We start from the raw sequence: 24006 nt of genomic DNA on the forward strand, positions 1-24006 counted from the left end.
CAAGGGGTCACTGCAAATATAATCACCTTCCATGTCTTGACTGATCTAAACTATTTAATTTAATCCATTTCCCTAAATGTTTGATTTAAACAAGGACAAAAGCATTTCTGACTTATAACAAATAAAAGGTGTTTGCTGGGACTCTTCTGAAAAACATTTTATCACTTTAAAGTTAAAATTTTGTATATGTGATAAACTATATATATATATATATATATAGCATGATTAAATTTGAAAGTCAGATAAATAAAAAATTATAGTGTAACTATATATAAAATATTGCATGGGGCATATTTAAATTTTTTAAAAAATAATTGTTTCTCTGAAATTTAAATCAAACAGGATGTCCTATATTATAACTCTCAACCCTAAATGTTTTTCCTTTATTTCCTATAACGGTGCAAGGTTTCAGATAAATCGTGTTCACTTTTGTTTAAAGATTAATTTAATTCCAGTTCTGAATCTGAAACTTTCAAACTTGAGTTAGAACAGATAAAATGCAGCAAAGAGTTCTTCATATAGGGCAGAAAAATTTGTCACCCCAAAACATGTCTTTGGCATGAGTATTATTTCAAGCTGAAAACAATCAAGGCCCAAAATACCTAGGAAGAAACTTCGACATTCCCCATAACTTCCTCAAGAATGTAGATAGAAAATCTATTCTATGAAAGGAGCTATTACCATAGGTAACTATAATATAAACCAGCAGGTAGACAAGACAAGCCTAGCAAAGTCTGTGTTTAAACTCCTTTCTTTGTCTCATTACTTCTGTGTGATCCAACAACCATTTATTTATGCCAATTACCTTCCTCCCCGGGAGTTGGTGATGGACAGGGAGGCCTGGCGTGCTGTGATTCATGGGGTCGCGGAGAGTCAGACACGACTGAGCGACTGAACTGAACTGAACTGAACTGAACCTTCCTCCCATTGGAGATCCCAAGGCACTACTCCCAATATTCTTTTTATCTTTAGCTGAAGACAGCATTTAAGGTGATGGTTTCAGCCATTTTGCTGAGTTATAAGTTTTCCTGAGTGTTTCCCATGTTTACATATTACAGCATTTTTGTTCGATTTTTTTCCTGTTAATCTGTCTCACACCAATTTAATTTTTAGACCAGCCAGAAGAAACTAAAAGGTTAGAGGAAAATTTCTTCCTCCCTGACACTGGGAAGGGGTAAACTCTTAAAAAGAGGTACATAAATAGTATACTTATTTCTCTTTGTATTTGTGGCCTTGAGGCAATATAAAATAAAAAATGAAATCTTCAGATTTTTTTGTTGTTGTTACATAAAACCCTACATGCTGCGGAAGTCAAACAATATTCCAATTTAAACCTAACACAGGAAGAGAACATGGTAGCCAGGTCCATGAGAATCAGAAAATTAGTCAACTTCTTTGTGCTCACTGTCCTCATCTATAAAATGAAACATTGCTAAAAACAGCATTATAGACTGTTATGAGATTAAATAAGATAAAAATTATAACGGGCTTAAGATAGTTATTGAAACATAAGAAGCTCACAGCTGTTGTATTGATACACTTTTGTAGCTGTTATAATTATTTTAATTAGTATTATTACTATATTGTGTCTGTATCAAGTTTGTTGGTATAATAGCTGTGACTGAGACTAAAATCTAGAAGCTTGGATTTTTTTTTTAACAAAAGTGTTGAGCTCTGTGCAAAGAAGAAAAAGTGATTATGCACATATTTGACTCTACAAAGTTAACTCCTTAAAGAGCTTTCTAACAAAACAGAAATTTTGAAAAATTTCTGGCCTTTACAAATTTATTGCTAATTCTCCTTTTTGTTAGTCTTCCATGTGAATAAAAATATTACAATTGCAAAAAGTAACTCCAAAAATTTCAGGGTTTCAAGGAATACCAAGGAGAGACAAGAAAGCCTTCCTAAATAATTAATGCAAAGAAATAGAGGAAAACAATAGAATGGGAAAGATCAGAAATCTCTTCAAGAAAATTAGAGACACCAAGAAAATTAGAGACACCAAGGGAACATTTCATGCAAAGATGGGCACATTAAGCACAGAAATAGTATGGACCTAACTGAAGCAGCGGAGAAGGCAATGGCAAGCCACTCCAGTACTCTTGCCTAGAAAGTCCCATGGATGGAGGAGCCTGGTAGGCTGCGGTCCGTGGGGTCGCTGGGGGTCGGACACGACTGAGCGACTTCACTTTCACTTTTCACTTTCACACATTGGAGAAGGAAGTGGCAACCCACTCCAGTGTTCTTGCCTGGAGAATCCCAGTGATGGGGGAGCCTGGTGGGCTTACGTCTATGGGGTCACACAGAGTCGGACATGACTGAAGTGACTTAGCAGCAGCAGTAGCAGCAACTGAAGCAGAAGATATTAGAAAGAAGTGGCAAGACCACACAGAAGAACTATGCAAAAAAGATCTTCATGATGCAGATAACAATGATGGCGTGATCATTCACCTAAAGGCAGACATCCTGGAGTAAAAATCACTGGGCCTTACGAAGCATCACTACTGAACAAAGCTAGTGGAGGTGATGGAATTCCAACTAAGCTATTTGAAATCCTAAAATATGATGCTGTAAAAGTGCTGCACTCAATATGTCAGCTAATTTGGAAAACTCACAAGACTGGAAAAGTCTAGTTTTGATTCCAATCCCAAAGACTCTGTGGGAGAGGGTGAGGGTGGGATGATTTGGGAGAATGGCATTGAAACATGTATATTATCATATGTGAAATGAATCGCCAATTCAGGGTCGATGTATGTTACAGGATGCTCGGGGCTGGTGTGTGGGGATAAGCCAGAGGGAGGATAGGGGGAGGAGGGAGGTGGGAGAGGGGTTCAGGAGGGGGAACTCTTGTGCACCCGGGGCAGATTCATGTCAGTGTATGGCAAAACCAACCAGTATAATATTGTGAAATAATTAGCCCCCAATTAAAAAAAATAGAAAAAATATAAAATAAAAAGCAGACATTACTTTGCCAAAAAAAAAGCAATGCCAAAAAATGCTCAAACTACCACACAAATGCACTCATCTCACACACTACCAAAGTAATGCTCAAAGTTCTCCAAGCTAGGCTTCAATGGTACATGAACTGAGAACTTTGAGTTGATATTCAATTCAACTTATACAGATGTTCAAGTTGAATTTATTTATTCATTTAACTTTTATTGGAGGCTAATTATTTTACAATATTATATTGGTTGGTTTTGCCATACATTGACATGAATCCGCCCCGGGTGTACATGAGTTCCCCTTCCTGAACCCCCCTCCCACTTCCCTCCTCCCCTTATCCTCCCTCTAGGTCATCCCCTCACACCAGCCCCGAGCATCCTATAACATGCATCGACCCTGAACTGGTGATTCATTTCACATATGACAATATACATGTTTCAATGCCATTCTCCCAAATCATCCCACCCTCACCCTCTCCCACAGAGTCCCAAAGACTGTTTTTTTTGGTAATTAATTTATTTTTTATTGGAGGCAAATTATTTTACAATATTATATTGGTTGGTTTTGCCATACATTGACATGAATTCGCCCCGGGTCCACATAAGCTCCCCCTCCCGAACCCCCCTCCCACCTCCCTCCTCCCTTTATCCTCCCACATCTGTGTCTCTTTTGCTGTCTCGTATACAGGGTTATCATTTGCATCTTTCTAAATTCCATATATATGCATTAGTATACTGTATTGCTGTTTTTCTTTCTGGCTTACTTCACTCTGTATGATAGGCTCTAGTTTCATCCACCTCATTAGAACTGATTCAAATGCATTCTTTTTAATGGCTGAGTAATACACCATTGTGTATATGTACCACAGCTTTCTTATCCATTCGTCTGCAGATGGACATCTAGGTAGCTTCCATGTCCTGGCTATTATAAACAGTGCTGCAATGAACATTGGAGTACATGTGTCTCTTTCAATTCTAGTTTCCTTGGTGTGTACGCCCAAGAGTGCGATTGCTGGATCATATGGCAGTTCTATTTCCAGTTTTTTGAGGAATCTCCACACTGTTCTCCATAGTGGCTGTACTAGTTTGCATTCCAACCAGCAGTATAAGAGGGTTCCCTTTTCTCCACACCCTCTCCAGCATTTATTGCATGTAGACTTATGGATAGCAGCCATTCTGACTGGTGTGAAATGGTATCTTATTGTGGTTTTGATTTGCATTTCTCTGATTATGAGGGATGTTGAGCATTTTTTCATGTGTTTGTTAGCCATCTTTATGTCTTCTTTGGAGAAATGTCTGTTTAGTTCTTTGGCTCATTTTTTGATTGGGTCATTTATTTTTCTGGAATTGAGCTGCAGGTACTGCTTGTATATTTTGGAGATTAATCCTTTATCAGTTGCTTCATTTGCTATTATTTTCTCCCATTCTGAAAAGGCAGAGGAGCCAGAGGTCCAATTGCCAACATTTCTTGAGTCATAGGAAAAGCAAGATAATTCCAGAAAAAGATCTACTTCTGCTTTATTGACAACCCTAAAAGCATTGACTGTGTGCATCACAACAAACTGTGGAAAATACTTAAAGAGATGGGAATATCAGGCCACTTTACCTGCTTCCTAAGAAATCTGTGTGCAGGTTAAGAAGCAACAGTTAGAACTGGACATGGAACAACAAAGGAATACGTCAAGGCTGCATATTGTCACCCTGCTTATTTAACTTATTTTATGCACAGTTCATCATGTGAAATGCCAGGATGGAAGAAGCACAAGCTGGAATCAAGATTGCCAGAGAAATATCAATAACCTCAGATACACAGATGACACCACCCTTATGGCAGAAAGCAGAGAGTAACTAAAGAGACTCTTGATGAACGTGAAAGAGGAGAGTGAAAAAGTTGGCTTAAAACTCAACATTCAAAAATTAAGATCATGGCATCCAGTTCCATCAGTTTATGGCAAATAGAAGGGGAAGCAATGGAAACCATGACAGACTTTATTTTCTTGCACTCCAAAATTACTGCAGATGGTGACTGCAGCCACGAAATTAAAAGATGCTTGTTTCTTGGAAGAACAGCTATGATCAACCTACACAGCATATTAAAAAGCAGAGACATTCCTTTGCCAACAATGTCTGTCTAGTCAAATATATGGTTTTTCCAGTAGTAATGCATGGATATGAGAGTTGAACCATAAAGAAAGCTGAGTGCCAAAGGATTGATGCTTTTGAACTGTAGTGTTACAAAAGACTCTTGAGGGTCCTTGGACTGCAAGGATTTCAAACCAGTAAAGGAATCAGTTCTGTATTTTCATTGGAAGAACTGATGCTGAAGGTGAAGCTCCAATACTTTGGCCACCTGATGCAAAGAACTGAGTCATTTGAAAAGACCCTGATGCTGGGAAAGATTGAAGGCAGGAGGAGAAGGGGATGGCAGAAGATGAGATGGTTGGATGGCATCACTGACTCGATGGACATGAGTTTGAGTAAGCTCTGGGACTTGGTGATGGACAGGGAAGCCTGGCGTGCTGCAGTCCATGGGGTCACAGAGTTGGACATGACTCACCAACTGAACTGATCTGAACTGAGGTAACATTGTGCTGTTTTCTGCCATCCATCAACATGAATCAGTCATAGGTATACATATGTTCCCTCTCTCTTTAATCTCCCTCCTATCTTCACCCCATCCTAAACTCCTCTAGGATTCACAGAGCACCAGGTTTGTGCTCCCTACATCATATTTTTTAAAAGTAGGTTTAGCTGTAATTTGCCAATTCGTAGTAGCTTTAATCTAACACTTTTCCCCTGAATGTTAAAAACTGTGTATTTATCAAGCTGTTGCTATATTTAGTGACAAATTCTATGAAATTCTGTACCTCACAAGCATATATGTACATGCAGAGGAAATTACTGCCTTGCCTCATTTTCACATCCACCCAAAATTGGAAGAAATATCTACTAAAGTTTCTCTCTCTTTTTTTAAATCCATTTGAAACAAACAAACAAAAACTCACGAGGAGAAGACTTTTAAGCTATCCTAGTTTCCTGAGTGTCTTAAATTTAATTTTTCATACAACTTATATTTATTAAGAAATCTTAAGAATCATATTTGAAGTTTTTCATATCTCTTATACTGTAAGCAACAGTAAGGTAAAAACAGGTTAACTTCCTGGCATAACAGTAAGGTAAAAACAGTTTAACTTCCCGGCATAACATACTAGCAACGGAAGAGCTTCTTACAAATTTACTGATAAATCTAAAAAAAGATGGGGTATATTTTAGAAAACGGTTGATGAAAATCACTGAGCGTCTACATAAGTATTTATCTTTCCCTTTCCTTGAATCAGAGACATCCATATAATTTACATGCTTTTTTCCTACCTTCGATAACAGATAATAAATGTTAAGTGGGACCTTAGCATATATTAAGCACTTGGATCCTGTTCAGACAGCTTCCTCACTCTTCCTGAGCATCTTTGTAAACCAGGGAAACAGGATACATCACAGATCAATTCAATCAATCAACTTTAATCATAACAGAAGAATTAAGCTGCTTTTCAGGCATGATGCAATAGAGAAAATTGCTTGGAGCTTTTTTTTTAAGCCACCAGAGATCCCACAAGGGCTGTCATTTTGCTTCTGCATCTGCTCGCTATTCCAAAAGTCTGCATTTTCTTGAGAAATATACAAGAAAGGCTGAAGCAGTTGAAATCTGGGGGCATAATGAATGCACTTTATGTCATTTTAAACACACACAGGATCACTGACAAGAAATAAAAACAGAAAGTCAAAATCTTTGCTGAAAGAGAGAGAGAACCCCAGAAGGATTTTTCCCTCCATTATTTGTTGCTTTGGGTTATGTCAGTTTATTTTATGGCTGCACTAATTTTAAATGCCTTTTCCTCCCCTGTGAGATTCACTCTTTCCTGGAGGCAAGTTTGAGAGTTTGATTGATGGTCAGATGTGTGCACACGTGTGCACACATCTGACCATAAAACATACATACAGTAATTCAGCATTTACTTTTGGAAGGCATGTTCTCTCTGTTTTGTTCCTTACTCATGGGATCAGACCTTTCTTGCTATATAAAACTACTTAATGATTTTTCTGGAACACACACACACACATACACACACACATGTACACACACACGTACACATACACACACATATACACACAGAAGGAACATCCAAACAATAGAGTTTTCTATTTTTTTCTTAAAGGAAATATTTCAAATAATTATTAATGGACCTAAGAAAATAAAAATATTTGTTTTTTTAAATACTTGGACAGAAATATTCCAAGTCAAAAAACAACTGCAACATAAACCTCCCTTTAAACAAATAAAACAAAATGCTATAAAGTTTTTTCACCTCTTATTAATTTCAATAACCTAGTTAATGAACAAAAGAACATTTTCAATTTAAATAATATAAAAGCAAAATAAATCGCCCTGTCACCCTCACAGTACATAGTCAAAAAAAAAAAGAAAAAGGCAACTAGAATTTCATTTAAGCAATAATTTTCCCTCTAATTATAAATTATTTTCAGCTAAAATATCTAACCTGACAATAAAACAGAATAATTAAAAAATACTTTCCATTTTGTTTAAAACATAAAATACAAAATATAAAAGTCAGGATACTAGCTAATATGCTAATGGTAGAGAATTTCTGATGAATCAACTTGGCAAAATGCAGATAATTCACTTAACACCAAGGAATTCAACCAGGAGCAAGGATGACTTATGAGTTAAAAAAAAAAAAAACACAGAAAGATCAACTTTGCCGATTACTTTTAAGATAAAAATCCATTGTTAAAAGTTTTGACAATTCCCACATGTCTTTGCATTTTTCTATTCCAAGGTTAGAGGCAAAAAATACTCCCTCTTGCTGACAGGAGTTGCTGCCTAATCAGCATTTACTGTCCTTCTAATTACAGCACAGTTTTCTAGAGTAAGTGTCCCTTACTTCTCTCTACAGCCCATTGTGGACCAGAAGGAATTGGTGCCACATCCAGTTTCATAACCTGACACTACTGATATTTTGGAATGGATGATTCTTTATTTTGAGGTATGGGTCTGTTTTGTGTGTTGTAGGATATTTTGCAGCATCTCTGAAATCTACTACCAGAAATCAATGGCAACATTTCCCCTATTTTAACAATTACATTTATCCCTGATGTTATTGTTGTGAAGTCCCTAAGGCCTGCTTGACTTTTTTGTCAACCCCATGTTCTGTAGCCCAGCAGGCTCCTCTGTCCATAGTATTCTCCAGGTAAGAATACTGGAGTGGGTTGCTTTGCCCTTCTCCAAGGGATCTTTCCAAATCGGGGACTGAACCTATGTTTCCTGTCTTGGCTGGTGGATTCTTTAACACTGAGCTATCAGGGAAGCCCTATATATGTCCCTAGAGATTGAGAAAATTATACTTTCTACCACTCCACACTTAGAACCAACTCACAGTGTCATGGTTTTGCATGTGGGCTTATTTGGGACAAATCAGGACTTCCAAGAAAGGGAAGTATATTTTATCACTTCCTATATCAGGGCTTCAAAGAGAGCAGTGCATTTTAGTTTACCAGATTCAAGCTTTGGGTTGGTTTTTGAAAAACTTGGAGGAAGTCTCAGTCCTAGAATGCAACCAAAACAGTCAGCAAAACATAACAAAGTAAAAAAAAAAAAAAAAAAACTGAATAGTGGAAAAGCCTGGATCTCTGAAAACATTTGCAGTTCTGGGTATAGCTAGCATTAGCCGATGAACCAAAAACTCTTCTTTTTTGTTTTTTTGCTTAGGCCATGTTTGAGGTGGTTTCTGACTTAACTAATGGACAATGTAAAAATAAATTACTTCATTCTGAAAGCTTTTCAACTTGCCAACAATAAAAGCAATATACACTTTGAATACCTCAAATATGTAGTTTTATGTGTATACTATACACAGGAAAAGGGCTTTCCAGATGGCGCTAGTGGTAAAGAATCCACCTGCAATACAGGTTCCATGCCTGAGTTGGGAAGTTTCCCTGGAGGAGGAAATGACTAACCCACTCCAGTATATCCATGTCTGGGAAATCCCATGGACAGAGGAGCCTGGTGAGCTACAACCCATGGAATCACAAAGAATCACATACAACTGAGTACACACACACCATACACAGGAAAACATATACCTTATTTTATGATGTTTACATCTGATGACAAATAAAATAATATGAAGTTCTCAACTTTTTCTCTGGCAGTCATTGCAAAGTATGTCTATTTCCAATAAATATGCTGCTATAGGTATGCTGGTTACATAAATGGGTAATGAATATATAATGGTCTGAAGATCATCATGCCCTTACGCATGACATTTTCTTTCCTGTATAGAGTCTGGTCAACTTCAGTCAACATTTCAGAACTTCAAATTGGCTTTTTGAAAAGATATGCAAGTAAGATTTTCTGCACAATTACTGAATCAAAATCACAGTTAACCAATATTGCAGTCCTGTCATTAAATAGGTTTACACAATTAAAATGAGAATCAGGAAAGAAGGGTGGAAGACAATTCATGTGGGATCCCTGCAATCATTCTTCATCTGTTAATAATTAAATGAAATGGCACAAATCCTGTTGAAGTCTCATAAGTGATAATGAAAATAGAAATTATTTTATAGGATTTGCTCAATTTGGTATTTTTTCATCTTACTCAAGGTAAGAAAGATTCAAGGCTTATGACATCTAAATAGAAAATACATGTTTCCATAGAGTTTGAATCTACTCTTTCTGACCAACAGTTTTGCCCCCGCCCTCATAGTTAGAAGAGTCTTTATAACCTCAAAAAATTACCTGGCAGAAAAGAACTAAAATAATACATTATGTCAAAATACATGCTTTAATTATTCAATATTAAATGCAATAAAAGACAAACAAAATTTATAAGGCAAATCAACATAGAAAAACAGTTGCTCAGAACACAGAGGAATATTCTCAAATAGTTATTATATTCCTGTTGATTATTTGAAACACATCAATGATATTATATGTGGCACAGGTGGTCCCTGATCTGTTAATCTGTTGTAACTAATAAAATAATTTAGAGAGAAGACAAAATGTTCTCTATCAATATTGTTTTTGCTATTAAAATCAATATGTATATATTTCCTGTTAGTTGGAGGATTAGCACACTAAGCGATAATTTTCTTGTTTCTTAATGTTGAGAATCCAGATATTTTCTTCTTAAAAACATGAAGAAGAAAAAATTCCATTAATGCTTTTTCTATCAGAACTGCTTGTTATCATGCTTTACCACCAGCCTACCTTATATAATGTAGCCATCAATTCCAAAAAAGAAAATCATAATAATGTGGTTTTCCTGTAGGTTCTTAGAGAATTATTACCTAAAAAGTAAAATGCTTGCTATTAGGTGTGAAGGCTGTTTTAATCACCGGAGTCTGTACATATTATACAAATATGCAAGACCTTTTCACTTTTTCTTACTCCATATTGCTAAAAAAACTTCAAGAGAATGTTACCCTTACAATTTCATGAGAGAGAGAATACCAAGAGAGTTTTCTGAGCTCATTTGAAGTCTGAGAAGGCTATTGTACCCATTTTTAAAACCTGATCAAAATTCAGTCTGCTGTTTGTTACTAAATTATGTATCTCTGAAGCATAAATGTGTTGGCTTTAGAAAGTTACAAATTAGTGCATTTCCATATGACTTGGGAAATGTAATTTTAACCAATTTTGTTTGGGGTGAAAAAATATTGTTTGCATTATTTTATAACACAAGGGAGCTGTCAGCCCACATGGTCATCCAATTTCCATGGCAGAGAGAGCTCCCTTGCATCTCAAATGGTTAGCAATAAAGCTTACACTTTTCACATTAACGCTACCGATAACCTATAAAAATGCTTGCTTTATACACTTTATTTTTCAAAAGAAAATGTGGCAAGTCTAACAGAAGAATTTGGTATCTCCTTGAGTAGATATTCCATTTCTCACTCCATTATCTTTAATTCAAAAGTGTGAAACAGTATTTGAAATTGTCCTGAAACTTATTATTTTTAATCCTTTTCAGATATGCTGATTTTATTGTATTCTAGGCAGTTTAGTTGCACTAGCTTCTCCTTCTGCCATCTCCAGTGTTACTGGGCTGTCATTCTTTGTTCTGTTAGTCAGTAGAAGCAGATGTTACTATTTCTAAAAATGTCAATTTGAAGACTAAATCATAAGGCCTATATAATATTGATAAAAATTCATTAAATATAACTTTTCACTATGACTATTAGAAAAGATAAATGAGATGTACTAAGAAAACAAAAAAGAGTAGGAAATGTGAAAGGACAAAAATAAATGGGGGAATTAAAATAGAGGGAAAAGTACGCAGGAAGGCAAGGAAACAGGTAAAGAATGAATATAAATAGCAGAAGGAAATATACGCAACATGAATCCTATGACATCAGTTAGTGAGTACTTGAAAGGCATCTTTTAATATATATGTACACACATGCGTGTATATGTGTGTGTACATATGTACATATACACATGTGCATATACATATATGCAACAATATATATATATGTACACACACACACATATAGTTCTTGTTTAGTCGCTAAATTGTGTCTGACTCTTTGTGACCCCCATGGGCTGTATCCTCCCAGGCTCCTCTGTCCATGGGATTCTCCAAGCAAGAATACTGGACTGGGTTGTCATTTCCTTCTCTAGGGAATCTTTCCAATCCAAGGATGAAATCCATGTCTCCAGCATTGGCAGGTGGATTCTTTACCACTGAGCCACCTGAAAAGCCTACATACATATTATGTCTTTGTTCAAGTTCTATGAGTTGAAAATTATGAATTCAATTCCAAGTTATAGATGTAAAGCCTGGTAATATCTGTATGATGACAAAAGATAAAATGATATTTACCTATGGCTCTTGCTTTCAATAAGGGACACTCTACCAGGGGACATTTTCGGTTTTCACAACTAAACTGTGTGTGTGTGTGTGTGTGTGTAGTGATGTGACTGACATTCAGTGGGTAGAGGTCAGGGATGCTACTAATCATCCTTCGATGCACAGAACAGTCTGCATGACAAAGAATTATCTGATCCCAATGTCAATAGTACTCAGGCAGAGAAACTCTGACCTAATAAATCAATAAATTCTTTAAGAATGGTAAAGTGAATTAATTTTCTGGTTGATGTTTGATTTCAAAGCACTTTATCTTGCCCAAATGCCCATTTGAACTTCAGGTCAGGAAAAAAAACGCCCATGGCCTTTGCACTGACTGATGCAAATCACAGTTTAACATAAATTATTGTGAGGGTTCATAGCTCAGTTGGTAAAGAATTTGCCTGCAATGCAGGAGACCCGGTTGGATTCCTGGGTCAGGAAGATCCACTGGAGAAGGGATAGGCTACCCACTCCTTTATTCTTAGGGTTCCCTTGTGACTCAGCTGGTAAAGAATCTGCCTGCAGTGTAGGAGACCTGGGTTTGATCCCTGGGTTGGGAAGATCCCCTGGAGAAGGGAAAGGCTACACACTCCAGTATTCTGGCCTGGAGAATTCCATGGACTGTATAGTCCATGGGGGCGCAAAGAGTTGGGCACAACTGAGCGAATTTCACTTCTATTCAATAAGTAATCACTGATCACTGGTTAGTAGAGATACAATCAAGAGTTCTGTGTGCCTCTAACCTCGAATTCGAGTTAAGTTGATCAACTGCATCCCAAAGATGATAAAATATGTATCTTTTTGAGTGGAAAGACTGCAAAAGGACAAGTGGCGTTTCCAAAGGTCCCTGATCTAGATGTTCCAATATGATCAATAAAATATTTAACATCATTTTAAGTGCAACATGAAGATTGTAATTTCTGTAGAATGTGGAGATTTGAGTTTTGCAAGTCAAACTATTATATAATTGTTAAGTATCTCATAACTAGTAATCCAAAATATATGTGTATTTTCACAAGGACTTGAAAGAGAAAAAAATCTAGAGAAGAAAAAGGGTATGAATCAATAGAGGTACTTCTTGGACACAAGGATATAATTTTCTGTGGTTTAAAAATTTTTGAAGATAATACATAAACCTTTAAAGCCTATGTTTGTTCTTTACTTTGTTAAAGGTATCCACACAATTGCAGCATGTACAAAGAATGGGAGACAGAAGTCTTGGTCCATAATGACAGGGCATGTTTTGCTAGTTTTGTTAGCCCTAACTTAGCCTTCCTAGAAATGAGTTGCTACAATAAAATAGTTTAAAGCTATAGTCAAAATCTCTTCTAGACCTACACCTTTTTAAAAGGCTCAGAAAATATAACTTCAAATTGCTATCTTCAAAACATTTAAATTTGTTACCAAATGTATGATATTCAAACATATAATTCTTACTTCGTCTCTGATTTTGCTGCCGTGTAAGCAAGTCCATGACAGTTTTGACGAATTTAAGCTTTCACCTGGCATTCTGCAAAAGAACTTTTAAGGATCACAGGCCGAATGCAGGTTTTGTCATGAATAGTGCCAATGCCATGTTATATTGTGCTGATGGTCCACACACAGTGGCTGCTTTGAGTCAAGCCTGTAGCTCACTTGGGTATCATCTCCATGGTAACTTGTTTACAAGGGCTGAAATACAAGCTGAAAATTCAAGGTTAGCTTTTTCTTTGTTGCTGTTTTGATGTTTTTGGCAGTCGAAATAATGTGGGTATAAGACTTGATTTAAACAGCTTCATGGCAGGCTGAGTCAAAACAAAACTCCATACAAAATGTGCTTTATTCATCTCCATTAAAAAGGAGAGAATTTAAAATGATTAATCAGAACCATCAGCTATATCTCCCTTTCATATTCCAAACAACAGTCCTCCTGCCACATTTTGGAATCCCATCTTGGGAAACAGGTTTAAGGCTTCATAGTTTTTGAAGCAATAATTTTGCGTGTGTGCATATGTTCTGCCTTAGATGAAGAATTTAGTTTATTTTAAACCATAACTATGTTGGGGAGGGGGTAGGGTATGAAGAGTTTTAGGACCTATGCTAAGGCATTTCACCCTCCAAGTGGATCAGCCCTTCAAATTATTAAAATTGACTTCATTTTCAATATTATGAAAAACACTTACTACGCACAATTACTCTTTCCAAGAAATAATTATAAAATGACTCTAAATGTAACATTAGTTTAATGGAATGCTTATTGTGATTATGGAAATTTTAAATTTAGATTGTTTAAAAAGAACTGCTATTTTTTGAAGGCAAGTTATAACCCAGCATGATCTTAAATCTATACAGTATTTGAGCCTCTGAATGAATTTTCACTAAATAGTAGCATAGAAAAATACTGCTATATATCTTATCTTTTCTTTATAATGCTTTATGAGTTTCATAAGTATTTAAAGAATTCAATATAAACCCCCTAAAACAAATCAAGATCCCTACTACTTTTCTTTCATTAAAATCTCCATCATGTACAATATAACTGATATGGAAATACAATAATATGCCAACTAGCATAAAAGTGTTGTTTAAGAAAAAAACAAAGACAAGTTTAAGACAGAAAGTTAAATTTGGAGTTGGCGTTATTCTAGTTTATGAAATTGATAACACTCCTTTGGACCCAGATCCTACTCTTCCCTGCTCCTATCCATACTCTTGAAATATATAGATATAGATGTATAAAGAAACATTATCTACTATAATCATTGATTTAACTTCTTGGTCTCACTAATCACGCCATCACAGTATCTGATATAGGATGACAGACAATACTCTTTATGTAATAAATATCTGATTTTGTCATAGGTGAGTCAGTTCAATCGCTGTCATGTCTGACTCTTTGTGACCCCATGGACTGCAGCACGCCAGGCTTCCCTGTCCATCACCAAATCCTGGAGCTTGCTCAAACTCATGTCCATTGAGTCAGTGATGCTATCCAACCATCTCATCCTATGTCATCCCCTTCTCCTCCTGCCTTCAATCTTTCCCAGCATCAGGGTCTTTTCTAAATGAGTCAGTTCTTCTCATCAGGTGGCCAAAGTATTGGAGTTTCAGCTTCAATATCAGTCCTTCCAATGAATATTCAGGAATGATTTCCTTTAGGGTTGACTGGTTTGATCTCCTTGCGGCCCAAGGGACTCTCAAGAGTCTTCTCTAACACCATTGTTCAAAAGCAGCAATTCTTTGGCACTCAGGTTTCTTTATAGTCCAACTCTCACATCCATACATGACTACTGTAAAAATTATAGCTTTGATGGACCTCTTTACTGTACTCAGCAAACTAAGGTTTCAGCTTTTTAATATGCTTTCTAGGTCGGTCATAGCTTTTCTTCCAAGAAGAAAAAGTCATAGTCAGTATGATTTCTAGGGCTTTGTTAGGAATGTTGACTTTTCTACCACAATATCCCCATTGATTTTGCTTTTGTTTTCCCAATGTAGATTTGTGGAACATTCTATTTTTCTTTAATATCACACGGGAGAAAGAACAGACAGTTATTTGCCCAACACATTCTAAAGCATGCTTTAGATTCAGATCTTCCTACACCTAAACCCTTCCCTCACATGAAAACACTTTTTATTTTCCACACAAACTGCACTTAAAAGTCTCTCTGATTTTTCCCCTAAATAGAGCTAAGGGAATGGGTTTCACTCTAACAGTGATTCCTCTGCATTTCATTTGGATGTAGCTTTTTCATTGTTTGGGACTGACATCCACACACTGCTATATTTAAAACTGATTATCAACAAGGACTTTCTCTGGGCTTCCCTGGTGGCTCAGCTGGTAAAGAATCTGCCTACAATGTGGGAGACCTGTGTTCGATCCCTGGATTGGGAAGATACCCTGGATAAGGGAACAGCTACCCACGCCAGTATTCTGGCCTGGAGAATCCATGGACTTACTGTATAGCACAAGGAACTCTTTTCAACAACTATTTTCTAAAAACCTACTGGAAAAAGAACTTGGAAAAGAAGAGATACATGGACATGCTTTAAAAAATCCCTCTAGTAAAGATAGGCGGTAGGAATGCTTGTGAATGTTGATGTTACAGTACTTGGAGGGATTTAGTTTAACTTAAAATATTCACTTCACTTGATTAAATTTTACCTTGATTAGACTATTTTTTCAGTTCTGTTCTTAATGATGTTGAGGAAAAAAAATTTTTTTCTACCGCATTCTTTGTTTTGCACAACTTAATCTTAGGACAGTTTTCCCATGCACTATCAATTCTTTTTATTTTCTTACAATTCAACCATTAAACATACAAAGATTACTATTAGAAAACATTGTAAATCAAGTGTCTAATTACCAAATAACTTATTTAAAGTATCTTCTTGAGCAAGACTGAAGTAAGCTAAATATGTGAGTGTGTGTGCACTCATTGCAACCCCATGGAGCATATAGCCCATCAGGCTCCTCTGTCTGTGGAATTCTACAGGTAAGAATACTGGAGTGGGTAACCAAACCCTTCTCCAGAGGATCTTGCTGACCCAGGGATTCAACCTGGGTCTCCCACATTGCAGGCAGATTCTTTATGATCCGAGTCACCAGGGAAGTTAAATTATAAAAGAAGGAGAGGGGTGGTTATACATTTACTTCTCACATGGTTACAACCAGAGACCTATAAATTCCTAAAGAGTAGCATATAGGTGATTTTGACCCATAGACTATGGGTTTAGTTTTGAAATAAAGAGCAAAGAAAGATATTTTGATTTTTTTCCCTTTATGAACTCCTCAGGCAGATGATATTGTAAAAATGGGAGCATCAGTGTTTAATAATTATTTAGGGTTTCCTAGCTGCCTACAAGGTTCTAAGATTTGATAGAATAAACATAAGAATTCTCTCTTATTTTTATTAGAATCAATAAATAAATTTTTATAAGAAATGAAGATCCAAATGTAACTTTGTAGCCTCAGAATATATTATTAAGTTGGTTAGACAGATCTCTTATGACACTTAAGCGACAGAAATTACTTTTAAAAAGTCAGTCTCTAAAGAGAAGGATTATGGTTATTCATTAAATCAAATCCACACTAATGATACTATATACTGGAAGAGAGATAACTAGCAACTGATAATTTTAAAAAATCCCTTTAGCTGGCCCTCCAAAAGTGAGTGGTAAGATATACTACATAATACAACATTATGATAAAGAATCAATACAAAATAGTATACAAAGTCATGGACTAAACTGTGAAAAGTGAAGGTGAAAGTGAAGTTGCTCAGTCGTGTCCAACTCTTTGTGACCCCATGGACTATAGCCTACCAGGCTCCTCAGTCCATAGAATTTTCCAGGCAAGAGTACTGGAGTGGGTTGCCATTTCCTTCTCCAGGGGATCTTTCCAACCCAGAGATCGAACCCAGGTCTCCCTCATTGCAGGCAGACGCTTTACCATCTGAGCCACCAGGAATAAATTACATGATGTACTAAAGGCACAACAGGCTTTCAAAGTAGAGAATTATTAACCAAGGGCCAGTCAAAAAAATCTTTCACGGAAAATAGAATTTTTAATTTTAACTTGAATTTTCAAGTTCTGAATGAGTAAAATTTTATATTCATGTAAAGATAAAAATGAATACAGAGTTCATGGAGATAGAAGAGCATTTAAAAGAAAATATTCTGATGAGGGCAGAAATGTCTGTTACACAAACATGGCTAAAATAGTTCATAAATATCTGGGCTCAGATAGTTCTAATCATATAAAACTAGACAGATAATTTTAGACTTAAATCAGAAAGTAATTCATGTTTTTGGAAAGATTAATTCTGTAGAAATTTTTTAGATGAAAAGAACATCAAAAGAATATTTGCATGACCTATTGAAATAAATTAGTTAAGTCAAGAAGTATATTTTGAAAGACAACTGAAGGGATCCTGTTTTGTTTAGTCTGGTATCAATAAGAATAAAACAACCAGAGTAACACAGAATTTGTTGCCCTACTAATTACAAAGCTGTGTGTTGTCACCCTGCTCATTTAACTTATATGCAGAGTGCATCATGAGAAATGTTGGGCTGGATGAACCACAGGCTGGAAGCAAGATAGCTGGGAGAAATATCAACAACTTCAGATATGCAGATGATATGACCCTAATGGCATAAAGTGAAGAGGAACTAAAGAGCCTCTTGATGAGATGAAAGCAGAGAGTGAAAAAACTGGCTTGAAACTCAATATTCAAGAAGCTAAGATCACGGCATCCAGTCCTACAACTTCATTGCAAACAGAAGGGGAAATGTGGACGCAGTGACAGATTTTACTTTCTTGGGCTCCAAAATCACTATGGATAGTGACTGCAGCCATGAAATTAAAGGATGTTTGCTCCTTGGAGGAAAGGAATGACAAACCTAGATAAGTGTATTAAAAATCGGAGAAATTACTTTGCTGACAAGGTCCATAAAGTCAAAGCTATCTTTTTTCCAGTAGTCATGTATGGATGTGAGAATTGGACCATAAAGAAGACTGAGTGCCGAAGAATTGATGCTTTTGAATTGTGGTGCTAGAGGACTCTTTAGCATCCCTTGGACTGCAAGGAGATCAAACCAATCAATCCTAAAGGAAATCAACTGTGAATATTCATTGAAAAGACTGTTGCTGAAGCTCCACTTCTTTGGCCTACCTGGTGCGAAGAGCGGACTCATTGAAAAAGATCCTGATGCTGGGAAAGATTGAAGGTAAAAGGATAAGTGGATGGCAGAGGATAAGATGGTTAGTTAGCATCACCGATTCAATGGACATGAATTTGAGCAGACTCCAGGAGACGGTGGAGGACAGGGCAGTCTTACATGCTGCACTCTATGGAGTCACAAAGAGTCTGACATGACTTAGTGGCTTAACAACAACAGTAACTAATTATATGCAATGGATAAGAGGAATTTGTCAAATTTCAAATTGCAAGCTTGACAACAAAGAGAATATAATCTTAATGAGAGAAATAGAATATTTCATATTTGTAAAAGGAGTCTTGAACATCTTCTTGTTACACCTGTGAGACAATCTGTTTTATCTGTTCATTCCCTAGTTTTATAGCAAACTCCTGCTTTTAGAGCATGTTTCAAAGACCAATGAAGTTCTCTCCATTTCACTTAAGTTACTTTGTGCTAGAGTCACCAATACTCCTGAATTCCTTTAGAGTCTATCTAATATGTGCCATTTATTGATTTTCTTTGCTCAAGAAATCATACTTTGGATATACAAATATAGTTTCAGGATAAATTCATTTACATAATTATTTTTGTGACATTAATGTAGGTTAAATTTTCAGCGCTAGACACAATGGTTTACATGCTGATTTAATAAACTAAAGGAGTGAAGGTATAAGAAAGATATTTAGATCAACCTCATTTTCTGTCCTACCACTAACATACTTTAGAAGAAATGCAAAGTACTTCAATAAATCAGATTCTTTACTAGTATTAGGAATATTTCTAACACTTGACTCCCCCCAAATAAGTTGTCTAGTTACTTTAGACTCTCTTTTCATGATAAAACTTAAGTAATATATACATTTGAGTTCTAAGAAATGCTGCCCACACATCAAGGCATGAAATCATAGGGCATTAAAATCTCCTACTCTGCAGGCAAATGTTTTGATTAGGAAAACACAGAAGTCTATATAAATTCTCCAGTATATGATTTACATCTAGTTTTAAAATACTTTAAGAATTTATTAGCTCTACAAAAAATCCGATGAGTTAGAAATGAAAAGAAAAATGCCTCAGCTTTGCAAACCAATGCAGATCCTACAAATCATTGAATGTGCAGGTCATGGAGTATACAATACAGAATATTTCTGCCCTTGAAGACAGGGCAGAACCACAGGCCAGCACAGACAATAAGGAAATCAAACTAAGTGCTTTGTATGATTGTAACCATGGCATCTGGTCCCATCACTTCATGGGAAATAGATGGGGAAACAGTGGAAACAGTGTCAGACTTTATTTTTGGGGGCTGCAGATGCTGATTGCAGCCATGAAATTAAAAGACGCTTACTCCTTAGAAGGAAAGTTATGACCAACCTAGATAGCATATTAAAAAGCAGAGACATTACTTTGCCAACCAAGGTCCATCTAGTCAAGGCTATGGTTTTCCCCGTGGTCATGTATGGATGTGTGAGAGTTGGACTGTGAAGAAAGCTGATCGCCGAAGAATTGATGCTTTTGAACTGTGGTGCTGGAGAAGACTCTTGAGAGTCCCTTGGACTGCAAGGAGATCCAACCAGTCCATTCTAAAGGAGATCAATCCTGGGTGTTCATTGGAAGGACTGATGCTAAAGCTGAAACTGCAATGCTTTGGCCACCTCATGCGACGAGTTGACTCACTGGAAAAGAGTCTGATGCTGGGAAGGATTGGGGGTGGGAGGAGACAGGGACGACAGAGAATGAGATGGCTGGATGGCATCACCGACTCGATGGACGTGAGTTGAGTGAACTTTGGGAGTTGGTGATGGACAGGGAGGCCTGGCGTGCTGTGATTCATGGGGTTGCAAAGAGTTGGACACGACTGAGCGACTGAACTGAACTGAACTGAACCATCTTTAAATGCACTTGAATAAAGATCAAGTTTAAAATTTTATACTTACAGTACTACAGAGGCCAATTCTCTGCAAGTCAGTAATAAGGAAACTGATATAAGGTAATACATGTTCTGGCATAAGTTAGTGTAGAACAAGAAGAGAATCCACAAACCAGCCAATGAAAAGAGAAACCCACATTCAATATTTCAAAAATTATTGTTTTAGTAAAATTAGGTAAAGAATTTGCCTTCAATGCAGGAGACCTGGGTTCAGTTCCTGGGTTGGGAAGATCCCCTGGAGAAGGAAATGGCAACCCACTCCTGTATTCTTGCCTGGAGAATCCCTATGGACAGAGGCTCATGGCAGGCTATAGTCCATGGGGTCACAAGAGTCACACAACTTAGCGACTAAAGCACCACTGAACTAGGAGGACTTCTCTAGTGGTTCAGAGGTTAAGAATTCACCTTCCAGTCCAGATGACATGGGTTCCATCTCTGGTCTGGAAAGATCCCATATGCCTCAGCGCAACTAAGCCTGTGTTCTAGAGCCCATAAAGGGAAAATGAAGTCGCTCAGTTGCTCATGTTCTGCAAACAAAGAAGCCATGGCAATGAGAAGGCTATGCACCACAACCAAAGAGTAGACTTCAGTCACCAAACTAGAGGAAGCCCGTGCACAGCAGTGAAGAGCCAGCACAGCCAAAAGAAATTATTAAACAATACTTTCTAAAAAGGAAGGAGTCTTATAGGAATCTAAAAGAGGCTCCAGTGAATCCCAATGGTTATTACTGCTAGGTAACTGTATGTTAGGTTTAAATTAACTCTACTGCGAATGACAAATAGTTCTTTTATAGTGTGGATTTGGACACCACTTTTAAAAAACAGCATATATATATAACCTGTACATAGTCAATATTTCAAATTCTGATTCTGGAAGAGTAAACGAGGTAAGCACAACTTGGAATGTTTCTTAATGTTTTATACTAGCAGAAAGCATTTCTTTTTTTTTTCTTTTTTCCACCATAATGCATTCAAGGAAGATTTCTTGAGACCTTTAATATGGATTTTTTCCCTGAAATTAATTAATAACAGTTATCAAAAATAGGTTCATGCCCTGAGTGAAAAGAAATAATTAGCTAGTTTAAGATAATTAATTCCTACAACTTGTATACTTTTCAGGGACTACTTATATATGCCAATATTCCTTTGGCTGTCTGCCAAATAATGAGCTGCTGTTTTTTGTTTTATGTTTTTTTAAGGTTAGCCATATCATCGCTGCTAAGAATACTCTAAGCACTGAGTTGTATATGGGATAGCATATGCTCTCCATATTACTTTCAACTCAAACATTTTAGTTTTGTCCACAATTTTAGAAAGTATTTGCCTGTTAATTTTCTTTCTGATGAATTACTTTAGGCTGCCTTTTAAAACTCATTATAAATCACGAGTGTTTGGTAGTGAAATTTTAAAAACTCATTACTTAGTCCTATCAAGATTTCTTTTAAATTGCATCACACTTAGCAATATGTACAACTGAGAAGTAATGGAAACCTAGAAGAGGTATGCTAAGTGTGCTGTACATATGAACACTGAGATTAAAGAAGAGATTAAGGGCTGAAGGAAGAGGGAAGAAATGAAAAAAAAATTCTAGTATAAAAGAAAACTGCTGTAAATTGATTGAGTTCTATCATACCACTTTCTCTAAGACGGTTGTCTCTTTAACTGAACCTCTTTAAGATGCATATTTAAAGATGCCATTCGACCCGTGAGACACAAAATTTTGATAGTTTTCTCTAACTATTTGAATTGAATTGCTTATATGACTGAAGTTGGTTTCATGGAAAGAACGAAAGGCAACAGTGACTCTGTGATCAAATAAGTATAATTTTGGTAGAGTAAAATCTGGGTAAAGGCACAAGAGGGGGAAGGTGAGCATTTTAACCCATTCATATTTATTTAAATTTCAAGATAAAACCAAAATTTGGTCAATTTAAGTAAGTGAAGTGAAAGTCGCTCAGTCGTGTCTTTGTGACTCCATGGACTATACAGTCCATGGAATTCTCTAGGCCAGAATACTAAAGTGGGTAGCCTTTCCCTTCTCCAGGGAATCTTCCCAACCCAGGGATCAAATCCAGGTCTCCCGCACTGCAGGCAGATTCTTTACCAGCTGAGCCACAAGAGAAGCCTAAGAATACTGGAGTGGGTAGCCTATCCCTTCTCCAGCAGTTCTTTCCAACCCAGGAATCAAACTGGGGTCTACTGCACTGTAGGTGGATTCTTTACCAAGTGACCTATCAGGGAAGCCTGATATTTGAATTGAATATAAAATAACATTAATATTTTGAATATTATGAATAACTTATGAAACAAACAAAAAAAAACTTATGAGAGGGACTCAGCAGTAGATTTGACCACAAAGAAGAATCAGTAAGTCTGAAGATGCCTCAACAAAGGTCTTCCAATCTGAGATACAAAAAGGAAAGTACATAAAATGAATAGATCCTCAGAGATCTGTGGGGCACAATCAAACAAAATGAAATGTGTATAATAATAGTACCAAAATGAGAAGGAATAGAGAAAGGGGAAGATAAATTGTTCAAAGAAGTAATTGGTAAAAAGTTTCTAAGTGAAAACTTTATACATCTAAGAAACTTAACAACTCCAAAAAGATAAGCTTAAAGAGATTTACATCTAGTCACCTCAAAGCCAGATAGGTGAAAGATAAAGACAAAAAAAAAAAAAAAAAACATGAAAATATCTAGGGAAAATGCACAAGAGAAACCCTTTAAGAGTAACAAGAGTAACAAATGATTTCTTATCAGAAACAATAGAAGCCAGGAGGCTGTGGTCAGGATAACATTTGAAATGATGACAGAGAAACAAACCAAACCAAACAAACAAACAAAGAACTGTCAATCAACAATCCTGCTAACTGTCTTTCAAAAATGAAGGCAAAGTATGACACAAGCAGATAGAATTTGTTGCTGGCATACCTACCTTACAAGAAAGATTCAGTCTAGATAGGAGTGACATCAGATGACAATTGAAATCCACATGATGAAACAAAAAGTACCAGTAAATGTAATTATATAAGGGATTATAAAATCTATTACAATTATATATTTTGTCCTCCATTTTCTTTTAATTAGTTTTAACTACAAAAACCTATAAAATTTTATCACTGTAAAAGCTATCTTATTAAATTTAATAGATGTAATTTATATGACATTAACAGCACAAAGAAAGGAGGAAAGAATAAGAATGGAGTTATATTTGAGCAAGAATATGACGCCAAGTAATAATTCAAATACATAGAACAAAAATGCCTATTCAAATATTTTTTTGCATTTTTTTAAAAAGGTCTTCTCCTAATCCATTCACTTACTTGCCCTACCCATATTGGCTAGTTGTTCCTGCACAAGTCAAGCTCAATTTTCCCTTATGACATTTACTTTCTGATCTGTCTCTGCTTGAGGCACTAGATTTTCAGAACTTCAAATCAGTAGGATTTGTCATGTATGGCTAATTTTATTCAGGATTCTACAGAAAAGTCACATGATAGAACTCCCCTTTACCAGTCTGAGACA

The 24006-nt window shown here is 36.3% G+C and overlaps 1 pseudogene; it reads left to right on the forward strand.

Moving 5' to 3' along the window:
- The window catches only part of LOC129558965 (mitochondrial adenyl nucleotide antiporter SLC25A23 pseudogene), a 31966-nt pseudogene extending 23146 nt beyond the window's left edge, over window positions 1–8820 (forward strand).
- The last annotated feature ends 15186 nt before the right edge of the window (window positions 8821–24006 follow it).

The sequence above is a fragment of the Moschus berezovskii genome, chromosome 8 (genome assembly GCF_049115385.1).
Source record: "Moschus berezovskii isolate FMDL1 chromosome 8, NW_MosBer_1.0, whole genome shotgun sequence".
Taxonomy (NCBI): Eukaryota; Metazoa; Chordata; class Mammalia; order Artiodactyla; family Moschidae; genus Moschus; species Moschus berezovskii.